This window comes from Nannospalax galili, unplaced genomic scaffold (genome assembly GCF_000622305.1).
Source record: "Nannospalax galili isolate Female #2095 unplaced genomic scaffold, S.galili_v1.0 scaffold1299, whole genome shotgun sequence".
Classification (NCBI taxonomy): Eukaryota; Metazoa; Chordata; class Mammalia; order Rodentia; family Spalacidae; genus Nannospalax; species Nannospalax galili.
The window spans coordinates 386,352-407,570 of NW_008343660.1; the positions used below are offsets into that span (position 1 = coordinate 386,352).

The 21,219-nt window shown below is 43.4% G+C and overlaps 1 protein-coding gene across 2 annotated transcripts in view; it reads right to left on the bottom strand.

Moving 5' to 3' along the window:
- Nucleotides 1-21,219, bottom strand: part of Bach2 (BTB domain and CNC homolog 2) — a 388,592-nt gene that overhangs the window by 221,297 nt on the left and 146,076 nt on the right. The window lies entirely within an intron of this gene.

Sequence of the window (21,219 nt, forward strand, 5' to 3'; positions counted from 1 at the left end):
AGGGGGCGGGTCCCTGCTTCCCTCCCTACTCACAGGAGGACAGCAAGCTGTTGACAACTCCTACTGTACAAAGAGTTGTTCACACTGCAAAAGTGTTTACTGCTCACAAGCGACACTCAAAATTAATTCACAGCAGCAACACCAGCAGAAAGCTTTGACAGACCATCTTATGTGTTGACACAGTTATAAGTTGTTGGATAAAAAAAGTAACACACTTTCCCTCTTTTCCAGCCTATACACACCAGAGTTGCTCCAAAGAGAGAACATGAAATGTCTGACTTGCAAATACCACGCGGTAAGTGGCTATTTCTGGCTCTGGGGTTCACGGCTTCTAACATGAGAAGGGCGTGGGTCTCACTTTGAGGTGAAGGAGGCTAGCTAGCGTTCTGACCAGACTTACTCTGAAGTCATGGTGGCTATGTTCCCTTCAATAGTACTTCTCCCTGGGGCAAGCTTCAGGCAGCATGGAAAGAGGGGTAGAGATGGTTGTTAAACCTCCTCAGCAGACAGGGTGCCAGTGTAACAGCCTTCTGCAGACACACATAATTCATTTCCCTGTTGCTTTCAGAAACAGCAATCCATTACTGACAATGCTGCAGGGAGGCTGGGGAGATAGGATTTGCTGGCTCAGAAATTATTTTCTGAAAAAAATCAGAAAGAATGCAGTGTGATTTAACTATCTCAAGTCACTTGAGATAATTAAAGTTAAAAAAAGAAGGCAGGTGGGATGGCAAATATTTGGCCTTATCTTGAAGATGTCTCACAGTCTCCTTGGCTCAGTTCAGCTGCTTGCTGTGCAGTGGAGGTGCTGAGTTTCAACAGCTCCTGTGGAACATCCTCCACAGGAAGGAGTCACAGGCCTTGGAAAACTCAGACTTCTATTAAATGCTCTAAATGTGCTTTCTGACCAGAAGCAGTCACTCATGCAAAACTAGGTAGCACAAGAGTTTACCTGAGCCGTTCGTGATTGCTAGTGAGGTGTATTTCAAGCTCACCCCAAAGTGAACTGGACAAGGCATTTCACTGTCTTCCCATGTGTTTTCATATCTCATCCCCTTAGTCATAGTCCACGGGGCCCAAAGAGTTCTCCTGCCTTGCCCACAGGTCTATCTGAATCACAGTGAATGTTTCTGTGTGGAAAAATGAGCTCCAGAGTACACGGTGGCTTTTAACTTGCTCCATTTTATGGGGAATCAAGTTCTCTTGTCATGCATATGAGCCCAACCTTCAAATTTATGGCTATTCCTTGGAAGATTGAATTACAGTTTAAAGCATTATGTAACTGTAAACTATCACATGCGGTGTGACTGCGTGGAAAAGACAGCATTTGCACAACTGGTTCCACTATGAGAACAAGGAACCCAAACGATGAGGTCAGTGGGCCGGCTGCCATAGAAAAGAACATGTCAAGTCCACGTACACAGAGCAAGCTGCCTTTGCTTAAACTTAAGCTCATTACTGTTATGCCAGCCAAGGAAAGTGATTGCTCTTTGAAGTTAAATGGAAAGACAGCTTCAGAGATTCTCCCTGGCACATGGTCACGCCAAGAGGCCATTACCCTTGCTGATGCTGCACATAACCACATTCAGGCCTGTTTGCTAGCTAATAAAAAGTACAGGAAACCATGCCACTGTGAATCAGGTAATGGGCAGAACGAATGCACAGAAGTGGGAGGTGGTAAGAGATGTTACTCATATCCTAGATACTTCTCCTGGTCAAAGAAGGTGAACCACGCCCTCCTGTCACAGCTTCCAGTTTGAGCAATGGGTAGATGGGTATGTGTGGTTTTATGTAGGTCAACCTGACCTGGTTTTCGTCTATTTTTTCTAAGGCAGAGCATTAACCTTCTAGTATGCTACAGAGCTGTCCAAAGTCCCTAAACAGAGACATTAGACTAAGTGTGGTTATAAAGTAGCCACATGTCCCCTTTCTTCAGGCACCTGGAGTAGGGCCTCCAGAGTCTTTCCTGACCTCTCCCTGGTTCTGTTGTCTTGGACTCACCAGTTTTCTCATTCTGTTTTCACCAAAGTCCTTTAATACACACCCAGAGTCCAGTTCCAACTTTATTTCCATAGTGACCATTTCTGTGCAGATGACTCCTCCACCCTACCCATTGTTACATCATGGGTTCAAGCTGGTTGTGTGCCTCTGGTTCTCCCCATCGGCCTGTCAGGGTCACTGCCACTGAGCCACTATAATGGTTTTCTGGAGCTAATAATGGTGCTGTATCCACAATGCTCCACTATGTATATGATCGTTTCTCACCAGATATAGCTCTTTCTCCTCTGTCTAGCTGTCCCCTGCCCCCATGGTGCAATCAAGCCACATTTTCTCCAAGAAGATGGTTCAATCATTCTTTGGGATATGTAGTCCTGTCTGCACCACTCACTAGTCATACTGCTCCCTGGAACCACACTACATTTATGGCTTTGATGTTCATTCAAAACTTAATTGTTTAATTTCTCTGGTCTTCAACTAGATTTATTGTGGATCTTTGGAGACTATACTTTCTACTTTGTATCATTTCTGTCCCTGAAACTTTGTCTTCCTCCTCCATCACAATTCATATAGCAATTATAATGAACAAGGAATTCTTTCTGCCTGTATCTGAGAAGAAATCAGGAAGGGAACCTAAAGGAAATGCAAGATAAACTCAGCAAAGAGGTAAAAGGCCTGTCTGGGCGGAGACACACTGGAACCGAATAAACCCAGAATTAAGGACATCTGCTGCCAGGAAATCCATAGCGCTGCCAGACACCCTCCCTGGGCTAAGTCACAAACTCTGGGTAAACTCTGGGTTTTGGAGGTAATTCAGTATATGAAAGAAAAAAAAGGCAAAAAAAAAAAAAAATTCTTCCACAGAAATGTATCCCCATATGCTTTCCTTTTAAATAAGATTTAATTAGAAATATTTCTATAATATAAAACATATTTTTTGATAATACACGGGGAGGACTTGTTTAGGGTTAGTTTTGGATATCTGTTATTTGCTTTTTGAGACAGGGTCTCCCTGTAGCCCCAACTGGCCTGGAACTCGCTATGTAGACCAGGCTTGCCTTACTCTCACAGAGATCCACCTGCCTTTGCTTCCTGAGTCCTGGGATTAAAGGCGTGAGCCACCACCCCCGGCTGTTTATTTGTTCTTTGAGACAAGGTTTCGTTATGTAGTGTTGACTAACCTGGAAATGACTATGTAGACCAGGCCACCACCCCCGGCTATTTATTTGTTCTTTGAGACAAGGTTTCATTATGTAGTGTTGACTAACCTGCAAATCACTATGTAGACCAGGCTGGCCTCAAACTTGCAGTGATCCTCCTGCCTCTGCCTCCTAAGTACATGTGTTATCACTAAGGCCCCTGTTTGGGGTTAATTAGTATCAGCCTGGGCCTGAGAGAGATAAGCAGACACCTTAAAAAAGATGGACAACAGGGGTCTTTCCTAATCCTCTGTATTCAATGAGGCTGGGCTCATGGGCTATGCAGTTCAGGTGGTCAGCGGTCTGAGGCTGCTCCACTGGGATGTATTAATGCCACAGCGGGGACAGGCACTACCCGGGAGAACAAACAGCTTGAATGGGAATCATTTCCACTTGGCCTCCAGAGTAAAGCTCTGCCGAGAGCCCAGGCTTCTGGATGCACAAGGAAGGGGTGCTGGAGTTTATATCTAAGTTTGAAAACTGTCTGGTCTGGCTAAGTCAAAGTCTCTACAAAGAGCTGGCATCTACTTTGGTGGGGAGACAGGCAGACAAGGGGGAGCGTTCCTGAGGGGAACTCTTCCTCATCCACTTAGAACAAGGCCTCCATGTTTCTGAAGTCCTTGATACTTTAACAACTAAGATACATGGCATGTGCAGACACAGCAAATGGTGTGCAGCGTGGGATGAGTCAATCCATACGTAGTCAAGGCCCTGAGATGTCCCTGCCTCAAGGAATGTAGCAGCACCTTTCTTGATTCTCCCTCCTAGTGCAGAGCTGCCCTTAAACAGTACTGCCTCCCCCAGAGCATGTTGTAGCCATCATTTTCAAATTCATGGAGAGGGAAATGAAGGAATAAAGCCTACTAAGACAGCTTTGTCTTCCTTCTTCAGAGTGGTTTTTCAGTTTCCATCTGACAAACATTTTCTTTACTGTTGCTATCACAAGTCCTCCCACCCCACGCAGCCAACCAAAACATTCTCCCTGGCTGCTTCATAAACACAGGGATGCTACTCCTTCTCTGTCACCTCTACGCACCCATCCATCCCTCACATCCTGAGGATCCATACCCCGAGTCTAGAAGATGATGACACTTCTGCATCAAGGACCTTAGGCTACTCTACCACCCTCCAGGATTTACTGGGTGCTTGGTGTTAATCAGACTCCTAGTCACAAGCAACCCTTCAAATAGACCATTATATGCTGTGATCAAAATGATGAGGAGCTGAACATTCTCTTTTTATCAACCCATCAAGCATCATCTGGGAAATATCCCCTGAACTTAACACAGTCAATGCCTGGGCATTGACTTCTACTTCCTAGTCCTAGAAATCCACAGACAAGTTCTCACAGCCCTAACTATGACAGTGGGGACACTCAGTCAGGGCCATGTCCAGCAGGTTGAAGAGCTGATCAATTCAGGAAACACAGGTGCCCATCTGGATTTGACTTAGAGATCGACAGGACACAGCAGTACCAACCCTCAAAGATTCAGAAATGCCCTGGGTAGACCAGTTCTGGTATCAGGGCCGTGCCACCTCTTCCCTGATACAAATGTCCAGGAAAATACCAAGGATTCCTCAGGGTCTAGGAGTGAGAAGTCCTGTGTAAAGTCAGGACAGAACTCAGGGTCTACTGAGGGGAATGTTTTTGGAGGTGGAAAAATCTGGAGCATCCAGTGCACCTGGAACTACATTGCAGAGACAGCTTCAGTTGGGACTGCAGCTGCGTCTGGAGCATTCTTCCTGGGTTCAGGCAGTTTTATTTGAGGCTGGAGCTGGAGCTGCTGAGGGCACTTCAACTTCCTTATGACACATGTCAGGTTGTCACTGGGGATTCTTAGAGTTTTTTAAAAGCTTGGTGATTCTTGAACCAGACCTGGACCTGGTGACCTGTTAGGTTAATCCTTTCCTCTGGGGCCACATGGTTCTCAAAGGACAGGTACTGGCAGTTTTTGAAATATTCTTCCAGCTCACACTTCTGCTCCTTGGGGCACTGGAGGGCACTCGGGGCCCTGAAAGGCTTGGGGGACCCAGGAGGTCTGACAAAACTTGGAACTAGGAGAACATGGAAGCCTTGGGTTCTTAGGAGACATGGGCAACATAGGGGAGGTAGTGACTCTTGGAAACTTGAAGAACTGGGAGCCTGATGACTCCGGAGGTATGTGGAGACATGATTACATTGGGGGGTGGGGCAGGGGACACAAGAGGTATTGGATGTACTTGGGGATTTGGCAGCTGTAGAGAAGCTTCTTGCTTTGGAGAACCCAGGAAATCTGTTGATTCCTGCTTCTGTCCTGTTTGGATCTGGTGTTTGATAAGGATATTTTCAGGACTGTTATTTCATATTGATATTTGCAATGTATAAAATTCCTTGTATTAGGAGTCCTAGAAATGTCTCTCTCCTGACTCATTCCTTCCCTCTCATTATACACACAATGTAGAAGATGGTTTTAAGAAAGAGCAGGGAGGGAGAGGGAATATGCTAGCAACATTAAGTAAAGCTCATAATAACACATTAAATACGCCTGCCATTTCATCTTACCATAGCTGCTCTATTGTAACAATCTATAGTTTGGGAAAAAATATACCAGGGAGGCAACAAAAAGAGGAATGGGGTCAGGAGCTGTGGACCCCAGAGCCAGGTCTCCAATGAGCATTAACTCATGCTACTTTGATTTTTAAAGCATCCTATACAAATAATAGGATATAGTACCTTATGTGTGGGGTTAAAAAAAAAAATACCAGTACCTAGATCAGACCCTATTTAGAACGAACTTAAGAGTAATGGGGTCTATTTTGACAGTGAGGCAGATCTTGTAGGCCAAGTCACCCTGACACTAGCATTAGACACACAGGTGCAAAACACCCCTTCAGAGAAGCCAGGAAGGGAACATGTGCCAGTGACAGAATTAGGGATAGGCTTGCCTTGATTCTGTTTTTTTGTTTGTTGGTTGGGTTTTTGAGACAGGGTTTTCCTGCAGCCCCAGCTGGCCTGGAACTTACTATGTAGACCTGGTCTGGACCTCATAGAGATCTGCCTGCTTCTACCTCCTGAGTCCTGGGATTAAAGGTATGTGCCACCATGCCAGGCCTTTCCTTGATTCTGTTTGTTCTTTCACCAGGACTCATCACAGGGATTAACACTTAATTCAATTTCTTCACTAGAAGGCAGGAGAGGTAAATGACACCATTGAGTAGCTTACCGTTGCTGAGTTCTGTCCTAACCCAGCACTGTCTGGGGCAAACCAGTCTTTTGCAAGCACCTAAGCAGGACTTTTGCATATTTATGCTGGAGTGAGAAAAACATGTATGCCTGAGTGAAATGTGATGGCTTTCAACTGCTTAAAAATGCCATCAATTGATTAGCTTGAACTTCAAAGAAACAATTCTATGAACACTGAAAGTTAGGGTGAAGCGAGGAGAACTGGAAGTAAACAATTTCTCTGTTCTTTCCCAGAAACAGAACCAAACCAGGCTCTACACTCTGTCTTCCAAGTTCTTACCACTCTCCACACTTCTGAAAACTTCTACGTATTTCTATCTCTGGACAGATTCTTCTTCGAGTTAGTGGTTAAACAACTCTGTGTGCTCATTTTTCTATGATTTGTTGGACATTTTAATGTGGCTTTTTACTGAGAACAATTTAAAGTGAATTACTGCAGAGAAGCCTGTGGGATTCTCTAATTCTCTAGTGCTATTCTCAATCAGGATGATTTATTCCAAAACAAATTTGAAGTGATGAAGGACTTGATGTCCAGACTTCTAATAAGCTTTGGCTGCTGTCTTGAAAGGCCAGGAAGTGTGGGACTGCTGGAAAGGGTGAGCCAGTCCAGGCTTAGATTTATTTGGTGTGCAACTAGTTTCAGTTCCTTAGGACCCCCACATTTGCAACTGTGGCGCTGGTTGCTTTGAGTCCCTCAGCCTCAATGCTCTACAGTGCTAGGACTTTTCTATTCATAGTCCACACGAATGCACACTGAAGTCCTAGGCATGCTTTCTTATACCAAAGGTTCAATCTAGATTCAATTAAAGAGGCAAATGGGAAAAACAGAAACTGGACAGTGAGAGTCAGTTTAAATCAGCAGCGATGTACAGACCACAGCAGGAAGAAAAAAGGAGCCACTCAAACCTTGAAAATTCTCAAGCACTCTCTTCCACAGCTTGGAGACATGCTGACTTCAATTATTGAGGTGAATTCATTAAACACAATAAAGAGCACTTCCTCAGAAGCCAGAGCAGATCCAACTGAGGAGGCTCCCTCAAGGCCACCTGCTCCTCTGCTCTGCCCACTTCTCATCAGGGATAGTAACTCTCCACACTGCATCAGGAAATGAGGCAAACACACCAGAGCAGGGCACAGTGAACGTCATGCTCATGCTGACTTCAGGCCTATATCAGCCCACAGGCCTTGGGATCCAGTAGTAAGAAAAGGGAGCAGTAAGAAGGGTAGGAAGATTCATCCATAGACCTCAAGGAGGCTGGCCTCAGGCAGAACATTCTGGAAAGGATACCCTTTCTGCTTCATCTTCCTCTTCTAAGCACATATCTCAGCAAGATGAATAAACAGGATACACCCACTCTACCTTTTGGTTTGCTCTCAAGGTGACTTCACTGGGTCTGAGGTGTGGAGGCCTCAGTCCATAGGGCACAGGTTAGAGAGTTTGTTCACTGTGCTGCCACAGACATGGCAGAAACCCAGGGTGGTTTGATCTCTCTCTTCCTCTTCTTTTTCTCTGTCCTCAATGAGTTTTTCTCAAGATTTGGTTTTATAATATTTAATGTTCCATTTAAAAAGATGAGTATCTTGAGCTATTTAGTGTAAGAGCTAGAAAAACGTAACCAAAGATCACAGTTGGCTTTAGTAAGAAGCAAAGGAAAGGCAAGTAATGCCACCCACAGCTGCTGCCACGGCAGCGAGAGACTCCTTCAAGCAGCTCTGGCCTGCATGTGGGCCTGTCACAGCTGAGACCAAGGCTGCCTCAACACCTCAGGATCATCTCCTGACATACTTTTTCACAGAAGAAAGTCCATTTATTCTTTTTATCTCAAACAGAATTATTGATTCTTTTAAATTATTTTTTGAACTGACATAAAAGCTGTACATACTTACTGAGCACCAAGTGATGCTTCAATGCATGTGTGCGTTACATCATGTTCAAATTACAGTAAGCGCAGCTACATCCTTAAACATATTCAGCACTTCACTGTGGTGAAAACACTGCTCCTTCCTCTGGCTTTTGGAAGGCATGCCTGTGTTGTTATTACCTCCCGTTACCAGCTGTGCAACTGTTTGCAGGTCTTCATTCAAACTCCCTCCCTGCTTTTTCTGGGAACATGGCAGGGTAGGGGTGAGGGATGTTCTGCAAGTGAAGCCCTCACATGGAATGTGTAAACAAGGCTGGGAAGTAGAGGCATCACCCAGTGTTCGCGTGACGTCCTCATCTTGTCTGAACATTAACAGTTGTACTTCCCTATGAGTGGGGCTGGACATCCTCTAATTCTGTTAGGGAATCTCTTACAGCTAATGAGATTAGAGAAAGAAAATGAATATAGGAAAGGAGACAGGAAGATAGAAGGCTACAAAATCAGTAAGACTACTAGTTCAGACAGTATGCCAGGCTCCAGGTAATACAGAGCTCCCTAGATTAGGGCTTAAATGAGGTAGCCGTTTATTTCTCTTGTGTAAGGCAAGTCAGAATCAGGACTGCATAGAGGCTCCTCATTCCTCAGGGCTCATATTCTATCTAGTTTTTCCTTCCCCCAATCCTAGGACATAGTTCCTCTCCTCCAAGTTAAAATGGTGCTGGGGCTCCAATGATCACACATGTTCTAAGAAAGGAGATGGAAGAAGCAGTGGCACAAAGTGGTCCCTCCCTGTTGAGAAGCAGTTCTGGAACTGGTACCTACACTCCTCCACATATCCCATCAGTCTTAAGTCGGTCAGATGGCCAGGGAAGCTGAGATAACACAATGCCGTTTACTTAGCAACAATGTGGTCTTTTGGCCACCAGCTTACTATGAGAAGGATTCAGTGAAAAAAAGGCGACTCTCTGGTACAATGAACGCTTTGCAAGCGTCATCATTTTCTGAGGCTGTATAATATGAAGATCAGCACAAAACACACCAAAAGAAAAGGGTTCAGTTATAGAAAACTACAGTCATGGGATTCTATTGAGTTTAAGGAAAATCATGGATTCTCTAGCTCATTAGACTTGAGGATGCTTTCTAAGGATTTAATGCTGCTCATGGGAAACAGGAATATATTATATACTGCTGCAGAATCATCCTCACAGAGGCCAGTGACAGCAAACTTCTTCCACCAGTAGAGGTCTGGACAATGGAAGAGACACGAAATCCGCTAACTTGTATTTCATGCTAATGGATAGTGGGAGGCGTGAGGAGGGAAGGACAGGGAGGGAACAAACACCCAGACAGCATTAAAGTGATCGTGCTGAAGGGTTACCCAGAATTAATTAAGGTACTGTCACAAAGGAATGATAATTGAGTAATTCCTCAACATGTAATGAAAGTATTCCTGATTGGTGTGATCTGGCAATTTACATTCAATACCTTAAAAGCTGCAAGTTCCTGACTCATCAATTCTATTTGTAGATATTTAACTTAAGAAAAATAGCCATGCATACACTTCGAGACTTATCTTTGCAGGTATTCAACTTGGTTAATTTATAATAGTAAATAAACAGGAAAAAAATAACCTTCAATATGTAACGAGAGAACTGTTAAATAAATGCCAGCCTATCCAGTCCAGGACAAATGATGCACATAAGAAAGCTAATGCGTGGAAAACAGAAATCATTTACGAAATATAAAAAGTAGGTCACAAAATAAAATGTGTCATATAAAATTGCTAAAAACCAATGACTGTACATTGCCATATACTCCTGACTATCAGGTGAACTCAAGAAAGATCTGCCATTTTACCAATGTGAACAAACACAACAAAAAGAAATGGAAATGGCTTTGCTAACTTGAGTTTGCAAATTCTGAGGAATGTGATGAAATTATTATGCCTAATGCATCAATTTTGTCATAGATACACAGTTATATATTTTTAATTTTATTTATTATTTTTATTTTATGTGTATGCTTGTATTGCCTGCATGTAGGCAAGTGCACCTGTGTTGTGCAATGCCCGTAGAAGACAGAAGAGACTGTTGGATCCCCTGGGACTGGAGTTAAGGACAGTTGTTAGCTGCCATGTGGGTACTGGGATTCGAACCCGGGTCTTCTGCAAGAACAGTCAGTGTTCTTAACAGCTGAGCCATCTCTCCAGCCCCTGTATATTGTTATATTTTATACTAAATAATAGATTGATTTGTAAATGCTTTTGGAATAGTTATGAGAAATTTTTGAGTATTTTATGTTCGTCCTCAATTTTCCCAACACCATGAGTACTCTCTTAATCACCTAACACCTCTCATGATCTGAGATAGAATCTTTGACTTAGTGAATGATATTGTCATTGGAAATGTGATCTGAGTAAGAAACATTCATGTACATTATACACAGAAATCTGGTGTTAGCCTTCAATCTGTGAGGACCTCCACTATTTAACCACTCATTGTATAGCTTTGAAAAGTGTTCTTTAAAAAAAATGATTGCGTCTGTGCTTAATGGGTCAATTTCTGTTGAATTATATCAGATACATTTTATAGTAATTTTGTCAAGTAACCTCTATGAGCACCATGCACAGTGATAGGGCTGGTTTCAGGATAATAAGCCTTTTGTCAGATGGTACTTGGTTGTTTAAAGGAAAATGAGAGGGAGAGAGTACACACAGTTAGAGCAACTTCCTGAGAACTAATTATACAATGGCACCTACCTGCATGGGTGATAATGTTTGGCCAAGCAACCCCCTCCTTGCCTTATATTCAGGTGCATTTCACACATACACGAAGGGGAAAATGCTACAAAGACAGTCTGTAGAGGTGGTTACTACTGGGTAGGAAGATCATTAGGAGAGAGTTACATTTTCTTCTGTTTCTTTCTCTTTATGTCCTATGATTTCAACAAACCAGAGTGGCTGTGATAATAGGAAACGAGCACTAAGAATAAAAAGGATGACAGGGTGAGGTGCTCTGCCACTGACACTCAGAGCATGAGCAGAGGCAGTCTCAGCCAGTCACTGAGCACGATTTAAGATACTCTGCCTTAAAAGGTTGCCAATTCAGTCTATGGGTACTTTAGTAGGGAGAATCAATTTTCTCCAGGGACTAGCTCCCTGATAAGTTATCTAAACCCAAGTGTCAGTCCTAAACACATGTACACACTAGCACCACTAAATGGATTCAGTGCATCACATGTGTGTGCATGTGTGTATTTATAAATGTATGCATATGTAACAATAATAAGGATGAGGACAAGAAATTGAGAGGAAGCGAGGGGGACACGGAAGGAGTTAGGAGGGATGGGGGTGCTGAAATGACACAAATAGAATTCTCATGCATGGAATTCTCAAAGAATAAAAAAATCATATTAAAAAAAATCACCTATTGCTTTGAAACTTGTCACTCTTCTGGATGACAGCTGGTTGCTGGTTGGTTAAAATGTAGATATGTTTCTTGTGGGGGCAACTCATCTATCTACTAGCCTGCCACCCTTCACTGCAGTATCCAATTCATTTCAGTGCCTGGACAGAGCCTGAAGGGAGTGACAGGAATAGATCAGAGGTGACAGAGTTGGAATAATGAAGACACAGAAACAAGCACCGAAAACACTAGAGGCAGAGCAGCATGTGGTTAGGAACACACCTGGGGCCTGCACATGCTGGGTTCAAGCCCTCCCCATTATCATGTCAGTCATGCCACCCTGGGAAATTATTGACCCTGTATGTGCCTCATTTTCCCTGCCTGGAGTAGGCATAATAGCAGTTTCTACTCTGTAGGGTTATTGTGACGACTTTACATGTAAGCATTTTGTTGTGCTGTGCATTAAATAAAATGCCAGTTCCTGCCACATGCCAAGGGCTTGACTGAAAATTATCTCATGGAATTCCCACAGTGATCCTGCCAGATCAGTGCAAATGTCCCTGTTAAGATGCACAACTTGAGGTACTGGGTCATAAAGGAACTTGCTGGAGTTGGTACTACTAGAAAAATGCGGAAGTGTGAGTCCTTTAAAAATGTTATTGTTGGGGCTGGAGAGATGGCTCAGCAGTTAAGAGCACTGACTGCTCTTGCAGAGGACCCGGGTTCGATTCCCAGCACCCACATGGAGGCTATGAACCATCCTTAACTCCAGTTCCAGGGGAATCTGAAGACCTCTTCTGACCTCCGTGGCACTGCACAACACGGGTTCACTCACATACATTCAGGCAATACACTCATACACATAAAATAAAATAAAAAAAATAAAATATTTTAAAAAAATGTTATTGCCCTTGTCTCTTCCCAGCCTGCCCTTTGACATGGAATATTCCAGAAGTCCCGCTTTCCTCCTTCCACGGCTACTCTCACAGTTGCTATGTTAAGAGTCCTATGCAACCCTACCTCAGTTTTCCCCTGCTCTGGAGAACATCCTAACAGAAGGGCAGAGGCCCTGACAAAGAAAGAAATAAACGAAGCTTCCCCAACCTTCTGACCACTAGGAAAAGTCCAGAGCCTTCAGATCTTTCCCAACTTCGTCCCGCTGCCTGTCTTTCCAGAAAAATCTCTCTGAAATCCCCTCCTGAGGCTGTTCTCATGAGTTCCAGACCCCCATATTCTGCTGTACTGTGCTTCTGCCCAGGCCCAGGCTGCTCTTATCTCTTCAGGATTTGAACAAGCCCCACCTTAGGGCTAGGTCCACTGGTTGTCAACAAATACTTACTAAGAATGCACCAGGCTCTTTGGTTACTCAACCTGCTATCCTCAGCACTCATAATCTCTGACTTCTCAGTGTCTGATTGAGGCTGGCTACAGCATTACCATACACTTTATAGGACTCTGTCCTGTTAGACGGTCACAGAGATTCTCTTACCTGTCTTTCCATTTCTGGTCACCAGCATACAGCTTGCCACATGAAGCACTTAATAAACAGGTAGTGGATGAAATCTGCCCCAAGAAGTCTCATGGCAGACAGTCCTTGTGATTAATACTTTGTAGGCCATCTAGATAGTTAGATGGGAATGAGTCACATACAGGTAACTTTTCCCTCTGTGTAAAAATCATATTCCTATGGCTTGCCTGTAGGAAAAGCCACACCTGTCAACTGTACAGCACAGACAGGAGTCTACTTATGCAGTTCCGGTTCTGAGAATTTATGGAATGATGGATATTTGGCAGACACAATTAATGTTTGTTGAAGGAATGCAGGGAGAAGAGAAGGGGGAAGGAACATTGGGATGCGAAGAGAAGAAATCTGGAAGGTGAGAGACGGTTGTCCCTGGTGCCAGAGAGGCAGAGCAGAGCTGCTGCAAGCATGGGTGTGGCAGGAAGCAGAGGTTGGCCAGGAAAGCTGGATCATGCAGGGGCCTGCCCACATCTGGATCAGGTTTTACCCTTCGGATCTGGGAAGCACTTCAGGAACACTGTTATAGCAGAAATGACAGGCCTAGTGTTAAACATTGACTGGGTGAGCCGGCCCCAAGTGAAGAGCATATAAACCAGTTTCTTACAAATACACCCTCACAAACACTCTTAGGTGAGCATAAATCAGTAATCCTCCCTGACACACTCCACTTGCTGAGTTGAGCCTCCCATTCACCTACACTGCAGGTGAATAAACACAAAGTTTTGGAAAGCAACAGAAACAAAGTCATGCTGAAACATCTCAGAAGAGATCATTCTTGATTGCAAAGCACTTCTAGCAACCAGCCAAGATTTTTACCACATAGAACAGATGGTAGCAGGAATGCCCTTATAGACCGAATCACTGGTAAGAACGAATACATCACCCAGAGATCATGGCCTTTTGTCTCACAGCCTCATATGATTCCTCCCCACCAAAACCCCACACATGCACCCTGGGGTTATGGGGTGACTCAAGGTGCAGGCTCAGAAGAGATGACATAGACACTGTACATGGGAGAGCTCACTGCCTGACACACAGTGGGTCCTCTTTTAAAGGCTTTTCTTTTTCAACATAGGAAAGAATAACTCATCTAATCTGTACTTGGAATTTCTCAAATTACTCATAAGAGCACTTTAAAAATTCCAGAAAGACAGAGAGTATGCAACCTCTGTCAAAATAGTATTAAGTGCTGAAACACAGACAAAGATAGGTAATTAACTGCTACTCGCTTAGATGAAAATGTCTGCAATCTTGTTTAAGTGCTTGGGTGATATAAAGCATTTGGAGACAAACTTAGGAAGATATGGGGGCTGGGGAGTGGAGGAAAATGTTTATAAAATAGTATACAGCCAGCTTCTTACAAATGAATTCACACAAAAAGCTTTTAAAGTGTGGCGTTCAAAGTAAGAGCAGAGCTTTCTCAGAATAAGGCAAGAAAGCCTGCCGAGGTGGCCTGAAGTGGCTCAGCTTCATGTAATGTCCTGTCCCTGCCTTCTCACACATACTCCATCTCTGCCATGCACTGCCTGGCCTCAGCTGCTCCACACCCTAAAAGTTCCATTACCTTCTCAATCAGCACCACCAACTGTGAGCCAAGTGTTTAAATACATGAGCCAATGGAGGGGGGGGCATCTCATTCAAACCACAACATTCGGCCCCTGACTCCCATAGGTTCACAGCCATATCATAATACAAAATGCACTTAGTCCAATGTCAAAAGTTCCCATAGTCTTTAACAGTCTGAACACTATTCAAAAATCCAAAGTCTCTTTTGAGTTTCAAGGCAATCTCTTAATTGTGACTCCCCCGTGAAAACAAATTACATACTTCCAACATTCTAACATGCAATGCCACGGAATATATAGACTGATTTGGATCTTTGAACTTACTCAGTAGCAAGTAATGGTGACCTCAAGAAAGAAGGATGGTATCTTCCTCAAAACATGAGTGGGTTTGCACAGGCATGGACAGCACACAGGTCTAAAGAAAGAAAAACAGGGTGGAGAGACTGATGGAAAGTGGTACTGCTCCATGTCACTAGCTAAGGTATTTTGTGACCTTTTCTCTTTGACTTGCAACATTTTCTGTATTATCAACTGTGGAGCCAGGAACATGTTAAATTTGAATAAGAGCCTGAAGCTACAATGTCTCCCTTAAATTCTTTTTACATTCAGTTCTGTATATATGTTTATGGGCACATGCACAGACAGATTCTGAAGAGTTGAAAGAGGATTTTAAAACGAACATTAAATGCAAGAGTAGAAGAACAGAAGGTTGCTATGCTGGAAGCATTATTCTCATGTCATCGTTTGTGACCAGAGAAGACTCAGAGCAACACACAAGTCATGTACAGCACTGTCTCAACGCTAAGTGATAGGTCTGTCCCCAGACTAAACTGGATGTTTTCTACTGAGGAACTGATCCTGTTATTAAAATGGTACGGAACTTTTCTCGAATGAATTCTGAAGACTGAAGAGTTTCAAATAGTTTTAGCTACTCTATGACCTAGAGGTTATGGTTCACACTTTCAAGACCTCATTCTATACTAGATGATCTCATGTATTTAGGGGTGCACATGCAGGCTGATGATCTCATGTATTTAGGGGTGCACATGCAGGCTGATGATCTCATGTATTTAGGGGTGCACATGCAGGCTGATGATCTCATGTATTTAGGGGTGCACATGCAGGCTGAGGAGCTAGTTCAGCTGTGGAGCACTTGCCTAGCATGCTGAAGGTCTTGAGTTCAATCCTTAGCAACACAGACACAGACACAGACAGACATGCGTATACACACACACACACACAAACACACACACACACACACACACACACACAAAGAAGGGCAAATGGCCTTAATATGGAAAGAAATGGAAAACTGAGAAATGAATGATAAATAATTTCAACCTGAACACTCAAATACATTATTTCTAAACAAACTACTTTGGGATTCTGTTTGTTATTTTTTATAAGCTCCTAGGAAAGATATTAAGGATACTGACATGAAATTTACCATTTGTCCTACAGACTGAGAGTGAACAATAAAGAGTAATATATAAATCTAACTCAAAAAGTGGTTTACAAGTTCTCTTCAGGATTGAAAGCTAATGACAACAAAAGAAATAAAAATGCTTGCAATCCGGCTTCCCTGGGCCTGCATGACCCACTGGCCACTGCCACTCTATGGGTAAGTGGATAACGCCCTCCGCACCTTGACTCCCTCAGCCTCACTCACCCTTCCATCTCCCCTGCCCATCTCTCCTCCTAGCCTGGGTCCTGTCCCATTCCTTGTCTTGGTGCCCCAGACACCAGGGAACTGTGGGAGCCTTCAAGCAACCCTGCAAAGATGGCACTGAGAGGAAGCGAGCAGGGCGAGACTTGGTGTGTTCTGAAAACCTCCTGATTGGCTGAAGGGCACTTGCCCAACCCTGGGGATGCGTGATCAGTGCGCGATCACTGTTGATGCCTATGGGACCCTGCCCATGTGGAAGGTTGACCTTTAAGCTGATTGGGTGCATTCAGGGGAGGGGGTTTCTGAGGGGATTTCCAGACTGTGGTTTTTGCCTATATAAGCTCTGTGACTCCTGCAATAAATGAGTTCCTGCTTGACAAGACTCCCTGGCATGTCTGCTTGTCCTCCATGAGGAGGGCTGGCAAAACGGGCAAACAGCGTGCTCACCTTTCCCTGACCCCCATATCGAGGCAGGTCCCTCCAGGGCGGGACCTTGGGGCAGACCCCCACAACTGGCACCCAACATGGGACACAAAGCGAGGGCTTAGATTGGTCAGGGCCAAGTGAGCGCCGAGGTGATTGAGACCCAAAAACATGGGTAACAGCAACAGTAAGCCTGAGGACTCAGCGCTTAAAACGCTGAGAAGAGTGGGAGTCTGGAATTAATGGACCAGAGTGCACTGAGGGTGTGAGGGGATGCCCTACACTTGGCACCTTGGTTGTCCACCAGCAATCTGTTTAAGTGGGATGTCTGGGACCAGGTTGACTGGCTCGCTCAGCAGAGGGAGATTCACCTGGGGGGTGGACCTCCATTGGGATTCTACCCCACTATCTCTGCCCTGAAGTCATGCTTTAAGGCCGGGAGCCCAGCACCCCCGGAGCCAGAGCCCTAAATGGCCAACCCCTGCTCCGACGATAGGGTCAGGTTTGACAAAGAGAGAAGCCAGGTGACAAAACCAAAACCAAAATCCACCACAGGTGCTTGAGCTCCCGAGAGGGGGTCACATATGTAAAATGGCTACCATGGCCGGAGGAGGAGCAATCTGCCTCCCCCTCAGACCCCTTCAAACATCCGGAAAAGAAATGGAAGCCCACAGGGTACAAGGGAGAGAGGGCGAAACAGAAAAAGGAACACCCTGTGGGTGCCCACGCTTGGGTGAGTACCCCGCCGTTCCTGGCGGGACCGCCTGCAAAATGGCCGCCATGGGCAGGGATGGAGCACCTTGCCCCACCCCCCCAGTGCACCCTGAGCACCCGGAAGGAAAGGGAGCGTCCACATGGGGTAAGAAAAAGGAGGATGAACTGCCAGCATATCCGGGGGGTAGTAAGCTGAAGGGGTGGTAGAGGCATTCCTGGTCAATGTAAATCCTGGGGGCAATCATCCCGTCCCCTGGTACCCCTGGGATGCTAAGGATTTAAAGGAGTTAAAGAAGGCCATGGCTAAAATTGAACCCAATTTGCCTTGGGTGAAAACCCTCTTACAGGGCTTGGCCCACTAGCCCTAAGGACTGGCTGGACCTCGCGAAAGCCATCCTCCCAAGCCCCATGTTTATTAAATGGCGCACCTTCTTTAATGAGGAGTGCCAAGTTCAGACAAAAAGGAATTTAGCTGCCACCCCCCCCATCCTTATTACCTTTGGGATGCTGTCAGGTACTGCTGATTAGTATTCTACAGGGGCACAAAAAGCAGCCACTGCTGCACCCTATGCAGATTAAGTGAGGGCTCTGGGGTTATTGGCCTGCAGAAAGTTGGATGAGGGACTCACAGAGGCTCCAAGTGTGGGGATCACACAAAACCCTAATGAGCCCCTTCATGAGTTTGTGGACAGGGTGGAGAGGAGCCTATGATGCAAAATCTTTCCTGGAGGGATCCAGACCGTAGGAGACAGCCTGAGAGCATCTGATCCTTGTCTGACTTGGGCCTCTGTGGGAACTCTGGAAGACAAAAGCAATCTGGCCACTCCAGTATAAAATCAAAAGAGAGAACCAGAAGCTTAGATGAAAACAGCATTTTATGCCCAAAAAGTAAACTACAAAAGTAATTCACATGTCAAAATCACAGAGAAAAAAATAACAACATGAAAAACCAAAGTAACTTATGTCTACCATATACCAGCAGTCCTCTAGAGGAGTACAATGAGAACCCCCTAGAGACAATGCAGTCCATGGAACTCAAAAAGAACAATTATAAACATGCTAAAAGAATTCAGTGAATTTAAAGAACACATACAAAAAAAGAAATCAAAGAACTAAAGGAAGATAGGGATAAACTTCTGAATGAATTCAGAAAAGAGCTAGAAATATTGAAGATTACTCAGGAGGAAATCAAGAAGGAAGTGAAACACTCAGTAAGCTAAGAGAAATGAAAGGGGAAAGCCTCACCAATAGAATGAATGAAATGGAAAACAGAATATCAAGACTTTCAGATAAAGTAGACAAATTAGACCACTCAAGCAAAGAGTATGAAAAATGTAAGAAAGCACAATAATGGAACATGCAGGAATTGTGTGACACCATAAAAAGACCAAACTTATGAATCATAGGCATACAGGAAGAATAATCCCAAGATAATGGCATGGACAAGATCTTCAACAGAATTGTAGAAGAAAATTTCCGAAAATTAAAGAAAGACATGTCCATACAAATACAAGAAGCATATAGAACACCAAACAGACAGGACCAGAAAAAAAACTCTCCACAGCACATCATAGTAAAAACACTAAGCATACAGAACAAAGAGACAATACTGAAAGCTGCAAAAGAGAAACAAGTCACATATAAAGGAAAACCCATTAGGATTACAGCTGATTTTTCAGTGCAAACTATGAAAGCCAGAAGAGCCTGGACCAAAGTATTCCCAGTTTTAAATGACCACAGATGCCAACCCAGATTACTATACCCAGCCAAAATGTCTACTACAGTCAAAGGGGAAAGAAGAATCTTATAAATAGGCTGAAGGAATTCATGTCCACAAAACCAGCCCTTGAGAGAGTTCTGGAAGCAATACAAAGAGCTGGAGAAAGGAATGACCATACCCAAGAGGTTGCAGAAAGAAATTCAATGAAGGTATAACTGTGGAAAAGTACAGCTATATCAAGAATGTAAACAGAAATAAAAATGATAGGATTCAATACCCATCTTTCATTAATAACTTTAAATATTAATGGACTGAAATCCCCAGTAAAACGACACAGAAAAGGTGAATGGGTTAAGAAACAAAACCCACCTTTTTGTTGTCTGCAAGAAACTCATCTCACTTTCAAGGACAGACACTATCTCAAAGTGAAAGGATGGAAAAAAATATACCAAGCAATGGCACTAAGAAAAAAGCAGGCATAACATTGATAATATCTGACAAAATAGACTTTACACTAAAACTAATCAGAAGAGACAAAGAGGGCCACTTCATTTTGATCAAAGGAACAATGAATCAAGAAGATATTACAATCATGAACATATATTCACCAAACTCTGGTGCACCCAACTTCATAAAAACAATACTACAGGACTTTAAGACCAAAATTAACCCCAACTCATTAATAGTGGGGGACTTCAATACCCCACTGTCTCCATTATATATGTCAACAGGGCAGAGAGTTAACAGAGAGACATCTGAATTAAACAATACCATATATCAAATGGATTTAACAGACATCTACTGAGTATTCCACTCAAGCACCAAGGACATACTTTCTACTCAGCACCCTATGGAACCTTCTCAAAATTGACCATATACTGGGGCACAAAACAAACCTCAACAAATACAAAAAGACTGAAATAATTCCATGCATTCGATCAGACCACAGTGCAATAAAGCTTACAATCAACACCGGAAGAAGCTCTAGTCACCACATGAACACACAGAGATTCAACAACACACTCCTGAATGATGAATGGGTCAAAAGAGAAATTAAGGAAGAAATAAAAGTATTCCTGGAACTAAATGAAAAGGACAATACAACACAACAAAACCTCTGGGACACACTGAAAGCTGTTCTTAGAGGGAAGTTTATAGCTCTAAGTGCCTACATCAAAAAATCAGAAAGATCACAAATAAATGACCCAACATTGTAACTCAAGACACTTGAAAAGTAACAACAAATGAAACCCAAACCCAGCTGACAAGAAGAAATAACAAAAATTATGGCAGAAATTAATGAAATTGAAACAAAGAAAACAATACAAAGAATCAACAAATCCAAGAGCTGGTTCTTTGAAAAGATAAACAAGATTGACAGATCGCTAGCCCTGTTAAGGAAAATAAAGGAAGAGCACCCCGAAATCAACAAAATCAGAGATAAAAGGGGAAACATCACAACAGACACGAGAAAGACACAGAACATTATAAGGGAATACTTTAAAAACCTATATGCTACTAAATTTGAAAACCTAAAAGAAATAGATGGATATCTAAAGGCAGGGGAACCACCAAAACTAAATCAAGAAGAGATTAACAGCTTAAAGAGACCCATAAACAAAAAGAAATTGAAAGAGTAAAACAAAACCTCCCAACTAAAAAAAGCCCAGGACCCGATGGATTTACAGTGGAATTCTATCAGACATTTAAAGATGTACATCCAATACTACTTAATTTATTCAAAAAGATATAAATGGAGGGAGAACTTCCAAATTCCTTCTATGAAGCCAGCACCACTCTAATACCAAAGCCAGGTAAAGATACAACCAAAAAAGAACACTATAGACCCATATCCTTAATGAACTTAGATGCAAAAATTCTCATCAAGATACTTGCAAACCGCATACAGACACACATCAAAAA